We start from the raw sequence: 19,034 nt of genomic DNA, 5'->3' as shown, positions 1-19,034 counted from the left end.
ACAGGCGGAGCCCGAAGGGGTCCTCTGACAGAACCTCTCCCCCTTGGGACGAGGGAAGTCTCTTTTTCTCAAGACCTTCAGTAGAATAGGTGAGCCCAGAGACATTATGGAGGGTAATCTGCTTTACTCAAATGCTCCTGATTTAAACATTCGTCTCATCTAAAAAACGTCTTCACAGCAACATCCAGACATCTTTGACCAAATATCATTTATTACGTATTATTCCAAGTGGAAGGTTGTTTCATGTTTTTGTGAATTCTCTGACTGTACCAAGAGAATTTAAAATGCATGTTAAATTATTCCTTTGCATGGTGGTTTCATTGGTTGCTTTAATGAATGAGTTTTTTTCTGTTTGGCAATTGAAAGTGACCTCAGAAGACAGATGAGCGGAGAAGGAGAGGCACTGTTTATATTTCAGATGATGATGCATAGGCTGCCTGTTTTCCCATTTATCCCAATTTACTCCAGTGCCTTCACAACGTAGTTAGAGGGGACTTTGACGCTGTTTCCCAGAATCTACCATTTAAGAGCATGACACTGCATTGGAGACAACGCAGTCACTGTAAAGCTGAAGTTCAGGTATCTGCCAGCTTTCACAGTTCCCTAATTCCGAGCAAGAGACGCAGGTTTTGGAATATCTATCTCTTTTTCCTTATTTTATGCCAATTAATTAATGACTGCCAGGGAATCAACCAACAAATAAATCAACACTGGCAGAGGTAAGCAGGCACTGGCCACATTTACCTCCACCAGTCTAGAAGGGACTGCTATGCTGTTATCTGATTCATAAATGTATGATTATAGTCAACGTATTTTGGTCTATGTGCTTGGCAAACTGGATGTGATGATGAACATTGATGTATCCCTTGTCAAAAAGGACAATGGCGTGTTTGGATCCATGGTCTCCATTGCATAGTCATTTATAATTTACTTGTGTATGGTGTCTTGAAGCTAATCCCTTCCCGGACCTCGGGCGCCGGGGAGGCAGAAGGCATAATGGAGGTCTAGCCACAGCCATTTGGAAATGAAGGACTAGATCTCCGAGTTTTGATTTTAGAAAGGGAAATAATTAAAATCATATGTGGTGAGATCTCCAACAATTAAGGAAAGGACACAGTGCTCGCTTTGGCAACACACATTCTAAAACTGGAAGGAGAGAGAGAGAAGCTTAGCGTGGCCCACGAGCTAGGATGACATGCAAATTCACGGTGCATTCCATGTTCTGTTGTTGTTGTTGTTTAAAGAAAAGACATATAAATAGGTCCAGAAATATGTTTACCAGGATGGCCTCATCAGAAACCAAAGAAATGTAAGTTCAAATGACGCGGTTTTTTTTTTTTTTCATTAAATTGTCAAAAATGTAAAAAAAACAGCGATAGTTGTCATTCAGATACACTATTAAGTAGAAGTGACATTTCATGCAATATATATGATGGGTGATTTTGCTAGGTATTTAAAGGCTTGGAAAAGTACATACTATTTACATAGCAATTCCATTTTAAGAAACCAAACCCAAGGATATAAAGAAGAAAGTGAAACAAATTTTAACATCAAGAATATTTATCATAATGACAGTTCAATGTAAATGACAAACAAAAAGGAAAAAAGTTATGGTATATGTAGGCAATAAAATGCTTTGAAACCACATAATATATGAAATGAAAATAAAAAGGACTGTTTACACACAGTTGTTACTCAATATATTTGGTTTATGCTGACATGTATTGAAATTCACGTGCCTTTTAGAAGGCTAGCTTTAGAGACATTTCTCAAAAAGACCTGAATACATTTCTGGGTGCATTTTATTATATTTGAATAACTTTAGTGACCCCATCCCCAAAATGAAATTTAGTTTTGATTTATAAGAAAATCTTTGTTTCCAGCCATCCCATAAGAAGAAATTAACTACTGACAGGACTGGAGATAAAGCTGAATAATCGCAGTATAAAGCTTTGATTAGGAGAGCACTCTCCAGAGATCCGGATATTTGGAGAGGAATGAGTCGCAGGTACCTCTTCCTATTTCAACAACTGAAGAAAGGTAGTGAGCAGAAGTCCACAAAAAGGTAATGGCGTAGCCCAAAATGCGGAGCAAATTTGTAATGTAAGTAGCTCCAGAAATTTTGTGTTTCTTGACCTCAAAATAGGTAAAGGGCTACACTTTCAAAGCCTGAAATATGCACCCTTTTAAAAAACTAACATTGTGCTTATTAATAAGATTCCATTTCAGAATAAGCTGAGTATAGCATTTATAAATGATAAAAATCCAATTATCCCCGTCAGTTAAGAAGAGGTGCCTGTCTGCCACCGTCCTGGCGAGGGGCTCGGCGCGTCTGAGTCAGGCCTGCACACGCTGTTATCTCGAGACAGGGCACTTCATCATCCTCCATGCTTTCGTAAAGCTGGAGGGTATTTATGGAACCCGGTGCGTGGAAACAGTCAATGAAATGAAGCCCGCGAAACACACAAAACAGCACTTATCCACTGTAAACAATGGGTTATTAGCGGTTTAAAGCGTGTTCTGTTTTCCCCACGCCCTATTTTGCGTGTTTGGTACGCTTCGCCCCTCTGTCCGACCTCTGTCACGTGGCTGCACGCGTCAGCGGGTTGGTAGCACGGACCACGTTTTATTCCTTAGTGGCAGTGTGTATCGTGTTATGGGAAGCACTGGAAAAACATCAGGGCGGCCTCTTCCAAGCTCCGGACTCTGTGATTTGGGTGCATGGGGGCTGTCTGTGCAGCAGGTGACACACAGCTCAGGTTCTGTAGGTGCCTGAGGGAGGCCCACGTCCCTGGGCTTCCCTCGGGCCACCAGGTGCCGTGTGTGCTGTCGGAGGTCAGGCTGGGCTGACAGTAGAGGACGTGGCCGTCCCCACACTGGTGCGTGGTATGTGCCTTTAGTGGCTGTGGGGACCGTCCTTCCCTGAGCTCCTCGAGTCAGGAACTACACTGTGACTGCAGCCACTATGCCTTCAAGCCAGTTACTATCTTCTCTTTATCATTCACCTTTTTAAAACAGTCTTATTTCAAAGGGCCTTTAATGGAAACACATACGTTCCTGTGTAACAGTAAATGACAACGAGGTTACAGGGAGTGGTATGCAAACTTGGCAAAAATATTAAGCTTAAAAACAGGATGAAATCATTTGGCAGTTTAGCATCTGAGTGGCTTAGAGAACTTTACACTTTGTTTCTCAGGAGCCCCTGGCAGAGTGAATACGTCGGTTCCCTGATTCCTTGTGGGCTCGGAACGTCCCCAGAGGAGGTTTGTTGGGAGGAGCCCAGCTGGTTCTGCCTCTGAAATCTGGGAGAAATGCCCCACAAGATCCTATCGAGAAGAGGCTTGGTGACTTGAAAACAATATTGTCAATAACACCTTTCATCTTAATTTGAAGAAAAGTAATGAGTGCTCTAGAATTTTTTTCTTAGATTCCCTCTTTGTAAGTCAAAAAAGTGCTAAAGCCCCACTTGATAAATGTCAAAAATAATGGGAATCTGGTACAAAATTCTTTAGCCAAGTATTGTCTTGATATTAACTCAACTTAATATATATGTATATATGTGTATATGTGTGTGTGTGGAGAGAGGGAGAGAATTTCCCTCTGGAACCCTTAGTCCCCGAGACCACCAGAGACCGTGATCCCCGACAGAAGCACGTATTTCCCAGCGAAGCCTGAGCGCAATGTGATGGAGAATTCCCTCTTGCTTGGGGGAGGGTGAACCTTGTCCTCTTCAGACCTTCCGCTGATCGGGTGAGGCCCACCTGCCGGGGAGACAGCCTGCTGTACTCCATTGAAAAAAATGTGCAGCTCATCCAAAACTCCCTCTCAGACGCACCCGGAGTAAAGTGACCACACGTCTGGGCGCCCTGTGGCCCACGCAAGGTGATTCAGAACAGTAACCGGCACAGAAGGGAGAAAGGCAAAATTGCACACCGGCTGCTTCTCCACCATCCCAGGGGCTGCGCCCGCTCTTCTCTCTCATTGGCCAGAACTCTGTCCCACGGCCCCGCCTCGCTATATGGGTGACTAGGAAATTGACCAGGAATCTCTTAAGAAAGAAAAAGAGAGAATAGATATTGGAATAGATATTCGGTGGGTAATTATCAGGGTCTGACCCACTAATTCACACTGTCATTTCCTTCCATCTTCAATATTAAAAAGTGGCTCCACAAAAAGTCACCAACTGTGGTAATTTTTTTATTAAGTGCAACACTGGTATGACCGCTGTCACAATACAATCTAACAAAATTGTTTTGAATGAAGTTAAAGACAACTAAACACTACTAGAGACCAAATGAACTTTTTGGTCAACTCAGTATTTTCTGAAATATGGCAAATGTGTCAAGGGATTGTGGGTGTGAGGTTCACAGTAGGGACATATTCACTCAAATTTACTAAAAGGATACCACGTGTTTCATACTAAATGCAAATAGTGTAGAATGTGTTTTAAACTTAGATTACTTATTGAATATCAAGTGTGTAAATATTAAAATGCATGATATATTTTGACAAACATTGACTCATTTTAAGTTTGGCTATGCACCAAAACACTCAGAGTCAAAAATATAGCGCCCAGTTAAATGCTGTTCACTAAACCTTGAGACGTTATCCTAAATATCAGTATTTGCAAATGTCTCTATTTTATGTCAGTTGCATCATTGAAGCATATGGTGGTACGTCTGCTAGGAAGGGTGAGGTAACACCTACCTAGTGAGTGACAGAAGTTTAAAGGTATCATTTGTGCACATATGGCTTCTGTTTAAATCTGTCTTCTAAGTGTACCTGTATATTTCAGAGTTGAAGATATAAATTTATTTACATATCTAAATATTTTAATAGCAATGTTTTGTATCATATTTATTAAAGCATAAATATTTTTATAAGATTTCACAGAAAAACAAGCCTTATAGTGTGAGGGTAACATAGACCAATCATTTTCCTCCAGTGAGGCTTTGCTTAAAGTGCTAGTGGTAAGAAGATATTTTGTTTTTTATTTTATTTTCCAGGAACCTAATTGTAATACCATTTTTTAGAATTGCAAGTTTAGTGTTTAAATGAAGATTTTTTTTATATGAGACGTCTATTGACTATTTAAAGTTCAACTGATATCAGTAATTATTAAAACCATGATAATATGAAACTAATGCTACTTGCTACCTCCCGATTATTTTGAAATGAAGCGATGTTCAAGTTTTCTAATTCAGAATAGTTAAAGGAAGTCAAACATAAAGGGATTTTAAAACTAAGATGCGACTTGCAGTTGTGTTTTTGAGGAGATGCCGCTCTTCCTAGTTGTGTAAGTGCCGTCCTCAGGGACGTGCCTGTCACAGCCCCTCTTCCCGGCCTGGCCAGGGCAGCTCCCGCTGCGACTCCTGCTTCCTGCGACCCTCCCGTTAGGGATGGACACGTGCGAAGGGCCCTTCCCGCCCTGCGCTCTCCCTTCCACGCCCGCTCCCAGGCCTGCCTCCGCCGCCGGGTTGCTCCCCCTGCAGCTCCTTCCCCACAAAGCACCCACTGAGCCCCTGCCTCCTGGATGTAAGGTTCTTGGGTGGCGTGCTCCCTACACCTCCGAGGACACCCGGTCACACCCGTCTCTCCAGGCTCTGGTGCCTCTGGCCTTGGACTGCTCGCCCAGGCCACCCCTACAGCCCTTTCCCTCGGTCTCTGCGCTCCCGACGCATCGGACAGCCATTCCTTCGGAGGGTACACCACGCTCTTCGCGTCCTCAGGGCTGCTGGGAGCGCGCTTCCCTCTCGTTCCAACTCTGTTCCCTGTCCTCAGCAGAAGGGGCTCCACTCATTTTCCCTTTCTAGTCTGTACGTCCTGCCCCTCACCAGGCCTTCCGGGAGCTTAGCCAGCACTGCACATCCACTCTTCTTCTCTTGACCATCACACACCGTAGACATATCAAAACTACGATTCTCTGGGGCTCCTTATTTTCTATTATCTGGCCACCAGCCGCCAGGCAGGAGACGCTGTGGCTGGAGTCCTGTTCGCCACCTCAGAGCCGTGGCCCACGTGCTGAGGTAGAAGGGCCCGTGGCAGTGCAAACACGGAACAAAAGCTCGCAGATTAACTGAGTAAAACCTCCGTGCTTCCAGTTCTTTGGTAGGAAAGTTAGCAATAATACTGTCTCCTAAAAATGGAGGCTTTATGTGTCAAGTATTGTGTCATAGAAAGTGTAGCTATCCTGGTGGTGAGGGCATTATCTTGTAGTTTTGTAGAGAGAGATAATTTATTATATAGTTAAGCCATTCCTTCATATGCGGTAATGATATTCATTCCGTGTAGGTGAAACAGTCATAAAACCTGAGACAGAAGTCTGAATGATTAATATTCACTGTGCCTGAATTTTGAATAAATATTACTATGGAGACCATCTAGACTTATAAATAAGATGTGTAATTCAGAAACTGGTACCTTGTTATTTTTTCACCTCATTTACAAAGAGCATATGAATTTAAAATGCTTTGCGGAGCAACGCCTTTCACTGATTAATGTAATTCTGGAACAGATGGAAGAAAAGAACAGCGCGTGTGTTAACATTTTGAAATATATATACTCTGACACAATTTATTCAAATAATCATCAAAAGGGCTTTATTAAACAAATGGCACTTTAATTTCTTTCTGTAGTAAGAGAAGACAAAACAAAGAGTAGAAATCTCTCTTGTTTACTCTTCTCAAGTCCAAGACCCCCGGTCCTGCCCTCTGGCTCCCCAGTGGGAGGAGGAAAGTCACAGAACTCCGAGCCCTTCAGCGTTTGCACATGCGCCCGCACGTGCGCACGCACACACCCATTTGTGCGTCCTCATTTCATGATTCGGATACCACCTATTACTGTGCTTTAGTTTAGCAATTAGACTTAGATTTTTTTCACATGCATATCACTAATATATTTTAACTTATTCATCTTATAGTTGCTTTGTATTTATATCATGGTATGTTGTCATTTATTTAGCCTTTGCTCAATGACCAATATCCTGTTTTCTTAAATAATTAGCTAACATTATGCTGTAAAGAACAACCTTAAACAGGTCTGCAGAGTGTCCATCTTCCCACATTGTTGCCATGATTTAATATTATTAACCTTCACATTTTTATTTTTTTTTCCATTTTACAAATTAGTACTAAGGATGCACCTCTTTTAATATTTTTAGTAGGCATTTATATTTCTTCTGAGAAAACATATAAATATGCTTTGCCTATTTATATTTTTCTTATCCATTATATACGTAACACACACATATATATGTACTACTATTTAAAATTTTATAGGGCTTATTATAACACTTTTATATTAACCTTTTGTATATCAAATAGTCAACAATTTTGCAGTCTGTTTCTTTATTTTCTTAATGATCTTCTTCATGTAGAAGACTTTGAGTTTATGAGTATTTTACTTCCTTTAGGAGGGTCATCCATCACCCAGTTGTATAAAATTATATCCTAATATTTTGCACATTCATTCAAGTTTTGGTTTACCTGTGCTTTATTTCTTTAAAAAGTGCTAGGGGTCTAGATAATTTCTTTTTGCCTCATAGATAGCTAGTAGTTTTAATACCTACTGTATATTTTATTCTTATGGCATTTTTGTTGAATGGAAATTATCACACACGATATTAGGTTGACAAGTATTTTGCCAAAGTCACCATACTTCCATGGACTTACCTTTACGACACCACTTTACATCTAGTGCTGAGGGGACTTCTCTCTTTTGTCTCAGCTACACAAGTTCCAGTCAAAGTTTGTCTTGTGTCGTTCTTTGGTAAGAACAATCCAAGTTCACCAGGCACTGGAAGGAAATAGCGTAATAAGACAGCGGAGGTAACGCTGGGCATGGACCCCGCAGAGCGCCCGGACAAGTTCTAGATAAATCTAACTAACGTTTTAATAGAGACTCAAGTGTACCTACTATAAAAAATAAAGGAACGTTATGAGAAATGATTGATTTGCATGTAAGAAAAAGCTCTTTAAAAATTAATGGTAATATCTATCTTCAAAAATTTTATCCATGAGGTCTGTCCAGAAGGTATCCAGTCTTGTACTATGAAAAGTAGAGAATTTATTGAAGAAGATAAAAGATACAAGGAACATTGTACACAGGACAATGGCACCTCAGTCTCCTTCAAAGTGGGCACCTTGGGACCTCACACAGTTCTCCCACTCTCTGTCAGCTTCCCAATCATATTTTCCCAAGTCTCATCAATGGTCCGAAATCTCTCCCTTTTCAAAGGTGATATTAGTTTTGTGAAGAGCCAGATGTCACAGGGCGCCAAATCTGGGCCATAGCGGGGCTGAGTCACCTGGGTGATTTGATATTTCACCAGAAAACTCTGCCCAAGACGTGATGCCTGAGTGGGCACATTGTCCTGATGAAACTGCCAATCACGAGTTGCCCAGAGCTGTGGCCTTCTGAAGCACCCGCGTAGCTTCCCCAGAGGTTCTCACAGTTCCTAGTTTCAAGACTTACAATGTGCAAAACCGTGCGGTGCCAGCACACACACAGACATGTAGACTGTGGAGTAGGAGAGAGCCCAGCAATACAGCCCCTACATACGGTCAAGCTATTTCTGACAAGGTTGCCGAGGCCATTCAATAGGGGGAAAGGCAGTCACTAGTCATTGAGAAATACAAATGAAAACTAAAATGTGGTACCACCTCACACCTGTCAGGAAAGCTATTTAGAAGAAGAAGAAAAACCCCCCACTGAAACTACAAGTATTGTTCTCTTCCCCAGAAGAAATTCAGTGTCAAATGCAATGATTCCAGGTGAAGGACCCACCGATAGAGAAGTCGTTTAGCAAATATTTGATTTTGATGCTGAATGAACTATATACAGCATGTGCTTCAGGACAGGAAGGAAGTATCACAGGGCTGGAATAAATCTTGAGAGGCAGAGCGATGCTGCAGGAGGAGGTATTAGGGTTGACAAGAACCGGATTAGAAAGCAAGGAAGTATTTTAAAATGCTGTATAGATTCAACAACTATATCTGAATCCATAATAGAAATGAATGGATCACATGAAAAGTACCCAAATGTCAGGCAAACAGATCCTGTATCCAATTTTAATGGGTCCCTTCAATGGAAACTCTTTAGAGTTGGCCAAACTCTAAAAGTGAGTATTAAGCTGTACTAAACTACTGAAGATCAATAGGAAATGCAGACTCTTTTGAAGGAAACAATGGAAGTGAAAGTACGTGTCTGCACCTGCTTGCTTTGAGAGAAAGGGGTGGAGCCTAGAGACTAAATAAGGACTCTGGCGGCTTGAACGCTGCAGGTTCAGGATGGCTCTGCCCACATGGCTCTGCCCAAGGCAGGCGTAGCTTGCAGTCCGCAGAACTCCAGCAGGGCAGAAGGACTTGGGTACTTTGCGAAGTTTGGCAGGTTCCTCCTTTGCCACTGTGAACGTGGAAAGAAGACAGGCACGATTTGTTTTTCATAGGCAAGACTACAAAATAAGTTCACGGTCTTCGTTGGGAATATTGAAATTCTTCAGTGCACTCCAATCACCTGGTGAGATAAGACTTAGTTATGATTCATCATCAAAGCAACTTATTGTATTAGAGTAGTGACGCCATTGTGAGGAAGGCCCAAGGCGTGACAGAACCGCTGGAGCGCACTTTACTAGGGCAGCGTGGTTCGTTTGGTCGGACAAAATACAGGGCCAGGCTACTCAGTTAAATCCGTGGTTATGACAAAAAACAAAGTTCGATGCCTGTGATGCTGTTTGGGTTTTGAAGGACACGTGTCCCTCACCTGGCTTTTTATTAGCGATTGTACATCAAGTAACCAGAAATAAATATTAATTTAAATATACCCGGTATAAAAATTCTTCAGTACTCTTGAGGGCATATAATTTCCAAAATAGAAAATTATGTGCAGGGCCTCTTCTTGTACTTATTTGCCATTGGTGTATCTTCTTTGATGAAAGGATTCGCTCATTTATTAATTGGGCTGTTTGTTTCATATTGAGATTTCTTTGTGTATTTTGGATTCAAGTCCGTTAGCAGGTATGCAGTTTTCAAAGGTTATCTCCCAGTAAAAGTTTCTATTTCTAAATTTTAACCAATGTTTTTTGAAGAACAAAGTTTTACAATTTGGTGAAGCCCAAACTATCACTTTACTTTTCTATTGTTCTTAATGTTGGGCTTACATATAAAAATTCACTGCCAGACTCAAGATCACACGTATTTTCTTCCATATTACCAGAAGTTTTATGTTTTTATACCTTATATTTGGGTATATCATCTATTTTATTTTTGTATATAGTGTGAGGTATGTGTCTATTTTTTTTTTTGTTTGCAAATATATGTCCAATTTTTCCAGGATTACTTGTTGAAAAGACTGTCCATTTTTTGGTAAGAAATTGCCTTTGCACATTTGTTGATGTCAGTTGAGGATATTTTTGTAGGCCTATGACATTATGAGTCTGCTAATGTTTTTTTGTTGTTTTTGTTCATTTGCGGATCAGCACATAAATATCTACCAAAAATACTTGTTGGATTTTTACTGGGATAGTGATAAGATCAAACTGAGTAAATTTTTGAACAAATATTGAGTCTTTCTAGCCATAAACATGACATATTTCTCTAGTTATTTAGGTATACATTTATTTCTCCCATCAGTATTTTGTAGTTTGTAGCAGAGAGATCCTGGGCATATTTTTGTTACACTTAAAACTTCACTATTTCTAGTTCTTTCCCTCTCTCTCTGTTGTTAATATGTACATAGATATTTAAACATCAAACTTCAGTTGTTTCTGGCCTGGTCTATAGGAATATGATTGACTTTTGTGTATTGACCTGGTAACTGTGTGCTTTCTAAGCTCACTTACTAGTCCTAGGAGTTCATAACGGACTCGGGGATTTGCTACATAGATAACCACGTCAGACGTTTTTGTGTGCTTCCTTGACAAGCGCTATCTGCTTTAGTTCTTTTTCTTGTCCTATTCCACTGTCTAGATCTTTGTATATGCAGAGTTCTCCAGAGAAGGAGAACCAATAGGATATGGATAGATGATATAGATATAGATATAGATATAGATATAGATATAGATATAGATGAGATTTATTATAGGAATTTGCTCATGTGGTTATTAAGAAGTCACCTAATCTACCTTCTGCAAGCTGGAGAACCCAGAAATCCAATGATGTAAATTTCGCCTGAGTCTGAAGGCTTGAGAATCAGAGGCCCAATGTCCTGGTGTGAGTACAAAGTCTGAGAACTAGGAGGTGTCGTTGGTCACTGTCCCTCAGCTCCAGCAGAGAGAGCAAACTTGCTCTTTCCCTGTCTTTTTGTCTGTTCATGGCCTCAAAGGCCTGGGTGATGGCTACTGTCACTGCTGAGGGTGACCATCTTTGCCCCGTCTGCTGATTCGGCTCCCTGCCTCTGCTGAGGACCTCCTCACAGACACACCCAGAAGTAACGATTTATCAGCTGTCTGGGCACCTTTTAGCCCCGTTGAGTTGACGTAAAATTAACCTTCACAGTCTTCCACCGTGACCTTGAACTTCTGGGCTGTGTCCAATCACGAGAGACATCATTCAGTCTCTCATCCGTAGGTCAATGTGACCTGTTGAGTGTTTTGTAGATATCCTTTATTAGGGTAATGATATCTGGCTTAATTTTTCTCTCAAGCTACTGCGAGAGGAGGGGAAGACGCTCCCAAGAACTGTTTAGTTCTTCCTCAGACCTGTCAGTGCATGCCTCTTGTGCTTTGCCTCTCTGCTTTTGGATGTATTCCATTTAAGATTTGTATGTCTTCTTGAATAATTATTTTATCATTATGCAGTATAGCTTTTTATTCCAAAGTCTATTTTTTTGATATTAATATAACTACCACAGCACCGTGTGTGTGTGTGTATGACTTGCTTCTCTCCATCCTTTTATTTTTAGCCAATCTGTGTCCTTAAGAGATGGTATCTTGTGGGTTTCTGTGTTCGGTACACAGTTGGTTTAAAAATATACCATCCTGCTGGCTGCCTTTCATTTTTCCTGTCTCTCTTGCCTACTCAACATCTCCAAATGGATGCCTAAAAGATTTTCAAACTCAACACGCCTGACTTTGATGTCCAATGCCCTTTCCTGTAATCATGCCTTTTCCCATCTCAGTTGAGGGTGATTCCATCCTTCTAGGTGCTCAGATCAAACCTCAATGTTGCTCTTGATTCTTTCTTTTCCCTTATATCACATCCCATCAGTTAGGGAATTACGCTGCTCGGCATTCAAAATAGCCCCAGAGTGTGACCCTTCCTCCGCTCACCGTCACTTCTGCCCGGGTCCCCTGTGAGCGCCGCTCACGGGGCTCCTTCAGTAAGTCTTCCGCTCCTGCAACGTATGTTCAGCACAACAGCTGGAATGACTCTGTAAGTGAAGCCCAGGGCAGCGGTAAATTGATAGCTGAAAAAATGGCTCCTAAAGCATTATTCAGGGAAGTGTCACAGAGAAAAGAAGGACAAGATTTAATATTCATCTGGCAGCAGTTTCGGAGAAAGAATAGAGAAGATGGGTGACAGGCAATATTAAAAGAAACAGTTGACTCTGATCTAGAATGGATGAAAGTTATTTGATAAGCTGGATAAATAACACCACAAGGTTAAAAAACCCCATTTCTAAATAGATCGTATTCAAATGACAGGATAATAAAGACAAAGGTAAAATCTTTGAATAAATAGAAAATACCATATTTTGCCATGCATAATGCACAATTTTTGCCCAAATTTTTGAGAAAAAAATAACAATGCACATTATACGTGGATATAATCATTACATGCCATGGATATAATAACCCCATGTATAATGCCCACAAAAACATGAGCACATATTATACCTGGAAAAATACAGTAAATGCCCTTAAAGGAAAGATAATTAAATGGTTTTTGAGTTCTCTGTAATTAAAAACAGAAATCGGGAGAAATAGAATACTAGTCTCAAACTGCGGAGAGAAAGAAAGGCCACTCGTTCATTTGACTGAGCACGTATTTCACGAGTTCATGTATACTAAGGGTGGTTCTCCCTGGCCGGTCCCAGACCCGCCGAATGCACAGGAGCTGAGCATGAAGCTCTGCGTAAGGCAAGGAGCAGGAAGGCCCAGAGCTTCCTGCGCATTTCTACCGAAGCCCTTCATCCTGCAGTTCGGTCAGGCAGCCCGTGGCTGCCGGCAGACGGCATCTCTTCCAAACTCCTACATGTGGATGTTGGCCATGTAAATACTTTTTGATCAGTCTATGCAGCTGATAAATACAGGCTGTCAAATTTGTAGAGGTCTTTTTATATTTTTCCTCAATAATCTATGTCAAAACATCACAGTATCAGAGCTTGTGACAATCCTGGTACCCCCTTGCCCTCCTCCCCAAATGCGGAGTAGGGGGACAAAAGTAGGTGTACAGTTGTATGTGAAACACAGAGTTTATTCTTGTGTTACTTATTAATTATTGCATTATTTTCTATACAAACAACCATAATACCTACTTCTGCCCCACGATGTGTACTAAACAAGCCTTACCTTTCTGCCAAGTTTTATCCAGTGCTACTTGCTGATGAATGGGTCAAAGATGTTCCTTGTTTTTTCCTCATCCTGACCATTTCATGAAAATTGCTGAGGTTTTGTATTCGTGGGTGAGACCTCTATTTACTTCAATAAAAAAAATAACAATTCTGCTTATACTGTTTGAGCCATTTTGGTGGGAAATTAGAAAATGCTCAGTCACTTCACCTCAAACACTTGTGATACGATCATAGCTACCACGGTTCATAGAAGGATTCTGTTCAGTTATAAATCCATGCGTTGGTCTTTTTTTTTTAATTTCTGACAGTAAAATGTGCTAAAGATATTTCTTTTTTCACAGTTATGCCTGATTTCATATATTTTGACTAGTATTTTATAATTTATTATACTTACTGTGCATTTTCCCATTCTCTTATTTTCTCTTTAGGCAAAGTTTAAAAGTATAAAATAGTATATCATTTTAAATGTAAATTATAGAAACTATTTCTGCTGAGACCATTCATTCATCCTAATTTTTACATGTTTAATATACCTAGAGTCGCCAGTTGTATAAAGATCAAATCTATGCATTTGTACGAACAGTTAACATAATTAGCCTACCTGCAAAGATTTCTTATTAGCCATTAATGAAACAGCATGGAAAGCAGGTAGGTTACAACATGATACACTTGCCTGAGTCCAGGTGATGTGTGCGCCTTCGCTCTCTGAATGTTAAGAAGACTGAAGGAAGAGTGTGTACTTATTTGTGCTGATAGGACAGATAGTGGTGATGATCAAATTTTTGCGTTTTCCTCTGTTCATCATGTAAAACTTTTTACTGAGGGTTTTGCAAAGGCTTCTGAGGGCAAAGCTTCTTGCCAAATTACTCTCACCACGTTTTTTCATTATTGAAGTCTCCTCTTTTCTCACTTTCTCCATCCCGTTGTTTTCTTAGCTGAATGATAACTTGCCAAAATGGCTTTAGACATTGGTGCAGCTGAAAGTTTATGGGGAAATGGAATTCTCAAATGTGTTCGAGAGGGAAGCTGAAGGTTCTCTCTGGCTTCTCAGAAAGATTAATGATTCTCACAGCATAAATAAACTATTCTTTCCTAGGTCCCTAAAATCACCTCTTGTACTTTAAACTTGGAGAGTGTGCCCCCTTCTAACCCTGATGAAGTCCACGTGGGGATCGCAGTAAATGGGTAGACAGGACACGCTTCAGCGCTGACCACCCCGGTGGATTTGCACTGATAGGGTGCAGCTGGTTCTTCCGAGGGCTTCTGCATTCCATGGGCATAATATAACGTGAACTTAGCTGACAAACTATTATAGGGTTTTCAGAGTTTGATGGAACAATTATCTGCTCATTTAAATCACATTTGATCCAGCAAATTTATGGCAGTTGGATCGAATTTTGTTTTTACTTTCTAAAAAAAAATATATGCATATATCTACACACACGTGTGTAAAATGGCATTTCTAAATTATATTAGGGGCATGCATGCAGACTTGTAAACTTGTTACTTAATATGTTTAAAAGTACATGCTGGTATTATCTTTGTCTCCAATTTTCTTAAAAGTTATTTTTTCTTAGAGATCGCCTGGTCTAAATCCTAGAGGAATTTCAACTATAATACAAAAAATGTGGGAAATGGTTCTACCAGAAAGCATATATCCATAGGCTTTTGCATATTGATTGGGTATCAATTCAAATGCATTCAGTAAATATACAGTGAACATATGTTATATATGGTGACTTACAATGGAAGACTTAAAGAGTTTTTTGAAATCTGAGCCACAGTCTCAGATTTTAAAGTATAACAAGTGACTAAATATGAAGTAAAATACAACAAAGTCATAAAAGGTTTAGTCAATTTAAAAGTGAATTCAAAGAAGAACATTGTAACACCTTTTGGGGAATAGTTAAGGGGCATGAAAGAAGTGTTATGCCCATTTAGATATGATTTTATGCTAATTGATATTATGTGATGATGACAATGATGAAAAAGACGAGCAAGGCTCCAGGATTTGTCATGAGGTGGGAGCACGGCCGGAGGAGGGAGATTTTAGGAGGCTGAGGCAAGGAAAGGGTCCCATGGAGACATCTGGGGGAACGAGGCAGAAGAAGCTGGAACCTAGAAAAGGACGAATGCTTTGTGGGTGTAATTAAGCATTATGGGTGTAATTAAGCAAGCTTGAAGATTGGCACGTGGAGGAGCGCAGTCACCATAGCTGCGCATCGGGACGTCGATGTGAGCAGGTGCGGGCGCACGTGGGCTGCAGAGGGCATGCTGGGCAGTGCTTCTCCCACTGTCCCCAGCAGAGCTGACACCGCTCCGTCGGCAGCGGGGGCTCCTGAGGACCTCTGCAGGCTCGTTCCCCCTCCGGCCCTCCCGTGCAGGGATGAGGACAGGCATCCTGGCAGCCACCAGGTGCGCATACCCTCGCGCGCCCGCGCCTTGGCACAGGTGCGCACGCCGGTGCCCAGCGCCCCGGACCCGCCTCGCCGAGCCCCGGCCCTCCCTGCAGCCTTGCCAGCTCCTGCGCGCGCCTCGAAGGTCTCCTCCACCAGCCCGGACGCATCTCCGTGTAGTCCTGGCGGGGAGGGTAGGATTGTAATTCCCTTAGTTTGGGCAACCTATTACCGCTGATTTCAAATTCAGTATTTCAGTTTGAATGAATGAAGGGCCCTGAGTGAACGCGGCCAATTGATACGTATTGTGAGAAGAGGTCGAGGGATGTGCTAATGTTGAGATGTCAAAGGCCCTGGAGAGCGAGCCACGAAGCAGGGAGAAGGGCAAGAGCAGATTTCAAGGCGAGCGGGTGGATACGGAAGCGGACGCGGACGGGGAGCTCGCCGGCCGTCTAAGGCGGGGGCTGGTGACGCCAAGGGAGGAGGCTGAGGGGACGCGCTGCACCTGAGTGACCAGTCACCCTAGACTTTCGGGTACCAAGTCCCTATCCATAGTTCATTCCGAACTCGCGTCTGAGCTTCCTGGAACGCTCACTCCGACACTCGCGCAGGTTGGCGCCTAAGGAGGTAACGTGGGGCAATCCCCCAGCCAGGCCCGCGGAGAACCTCATTCTGTTGCTGTTCTCCCTGAAAGGCTGCTTCCCTGGCCCAGCGATGTCCCTCTCTGGGGTCAGCGATGAGATAAAAATCAACGACTTTGGCACGGTTAATCCGTCTTTGCCTTTCTTTTTCATTAGTCAGCATGAGAAAAATCACTTCTGGCTGCGAGGGCCTTCGGAGTCAGTGTCTTGATCCAATTCATCCCGGGAACGTTCTCTTCGGCCTTCGGGGTGTTAGTCACCGGTATCGCCGTGACAACGCGCCTGGTGGGCAACGCACCACGCAGGATGAGGAGACTCCGCTCACGAGCGCCAGCCCCGGGCTTTAAGGAGGCGGAATCCTGCCGTTTTAAGTTAGGAGAGGCCGTGGGAAATGAAAGTTCCCGTGCAGACGTGGCTTGTTGGAGGCACTGTGACCACGCCGTTAGCAGGGCGTGGGACGCCAGCTGGCCGTTTTGTGAGGTCATTAAGGACAACCTTCAGAAATATCTTCAGTTTCCACAAAGAAAATGAACAAATGTCTGCAGCAGCGTCCACGGTCTTAGGGTCACACTTCACATCCTTTGCGGAATTTCAGAAATTGTAGTTGGATGTCAGGAGAAGTTAAATAAAAAGGCCTAAGAATTATTCAGTCCTGAATACCTCCATTTAAGAGATCTTGGTGTGGCCAATGTGGCTCATTTTGTGGGCAGCATCGTCCTGTAGATAGAAAGGTTGTGGGTTCGATTCCTGGTCAGGACAGATACCAGGTTGAGGCTTCTGTCCGAGGCTGGGGTGCATACTAGAGGCAACTGATTGACGTTTCTTTCTCTCTCTCTTAAAACAAAACAAAAAATGTCCTCAGGTGAGGATAAAAAAAAAGATTTTGTTATAATTACAAAACCTTGACTAAATTGCTTTCCTTGGGAGGGCACTTATTTTGAAGCCAGACCTTAGATCAGTTTTACTGAACTCTGCTATGGGGTCATAAATTGAGAGAGCTCTCCCAGAGTTCACAGCGTGACAGATCAGGGGCCTGTGTGCCTGCGGCTGGGGCGGCGGCTCCAGGAGGCAGCTGGCTGCGGGCGTTTGGGGGGTCGGGGGGGACGGAGGTATACCATTTGGTGTTACACAAAGCCATGTGGCTCCTGAATTCATCACAGTCAGTTTAGAAAGTAACAGTGTAAGATGATAACCCTCTGAATGAAAAACATAAGGTAGAACGTAGCTATGTACACACAAAACATCCTGTGTTCTTTCATTCATTCTTTCAAGAAGTATTTATTGAATGCTGAAATTCCAAGCTAGAACACATGGAAATAGCCAACAGGGGCATTAATTATATTGAGAGAAAAGTGAGCAGATGAGTAACAAAATTCAGAGTAAATAGTGGAAAGATTTTTTTTCTTTTTTAGTGGGGGGTTTGAGTGAGGTTACAAACAAAGGAAACAGAAATTGGATGAAAGGAAAGGCATTTCATTAGGGAATAATTGCATATGCAAAATCTTGGAGGTAGAAATTACCCAGCTTTGCATAAAATCAGTGTTTGTTTTGAGCAGAGATTTTGTATTTAGAAAAGCAGGTTTTATATTATTCAAATGGAATTATATTCTTAAATACCCCCATGATTTTCACATTGCAATTTTTCTTCTTGGCAAAGAAGAAAAAAATCTTATAAAGGGAATATAATTTTACCTTTTTTTCTCTTATGTTTCCTATTTTAAAAAATGTTCATGTTACCATTGTGACTGGTTTAGAAAACTTAAATTACATACTAACGACCCTTCATAAATATTCTTTGAGGCCTGACAATATTTGTGGGGTTTCTTCATGGAAATTAAGAATGAGATGATTGTGAGAGAGAGAAACTGAGAATAAAAAAAATTACTAGTCAAAAGAAAACAACTGATTGATTACCTTATATTTCTGCATCAGAGTCGATTAAGTCTTGATGTCTTGTTCATTGAAATCTGTCCCCACCTACTCAATTTTCGTGCTATAATGTAGAAAAATGACTACCTACATAATGTCGGTATAGTTATTATTAACATTTATTTTAAATCACCTAGTTATTGACACTGATTTATTACATGAGTGAAATAATCAAAGATAGAATCAATTAGTGTTAGATCAGTATCTTATCTAAAATATGAAGTTCTGTATAATGAATGATATTTAAATATAATGAAAATTTCAAAGGAATAAAAACCTGTTTTCAAAATCCTCGTAGAGTTCATTATGATTAAATAAAATCTATTTTAGTGATAGAAACAAATACACACATATGAACATATATCAATATATATTACAGAGTTATTGACATATATCCTATTTAACTGATGCTTAGTGTGAAGATATTTGGGCAAACATTTCTACAAGAAGAGATAACAGAATTGTAGTACATGTTAAAGGGGAGTCCCCCCAAAATGGAATTTATTTATAAAAAATTTATTTATTTTTAGAGAGAGGGGAAGGGAAGGAGAGAAGGAGA

At 41.3% G+C, this 19,034-nt stretch overlaps 1 non-coding gene across 1 annotated transcript; it reads left to right on the top strand.

The window, feature by feature from the left end:
• The first annotated feature begins 1,116 nt into the window (after positions 1 to 1,116).
• Positions 1,117 to 1,225, top strand: LOC129078955 (U6 spliceosomal RNA). The gene has a single exon (XR_008530023.1). It is a non-coding gene; the product is annotated as a U6 spliceosomal RNA (small nuclear RNA).
• Positions 1,226 to 19,034: the final 17,809 nt, after the last annotated feature.

This window comes from Pteronotus mesoamericanus, unplaced genomic scaffold (assembly GCF_021234165.1).
Source record: "Pteronotus mesoamericanus isolate MK-2021 breed Mesoamerican mustached bat unplaced genomic scaffold, CSHL_Meso_final contig_74, whole genome shotgun sequence".
Taxonomy (NCBI): domain Eukaryota; kingdom Metazoa; phylum Chordata; class Mammalia; order Chiroptera; family Mormoopidae; genus Pteronotus; species Pteronotus mesoamericanus.
The sequence above is the reverse complement of the archived record's forward strand: the minus strand, read 5'-3'. Positions and strand labels throughout refer to the sequence as shown.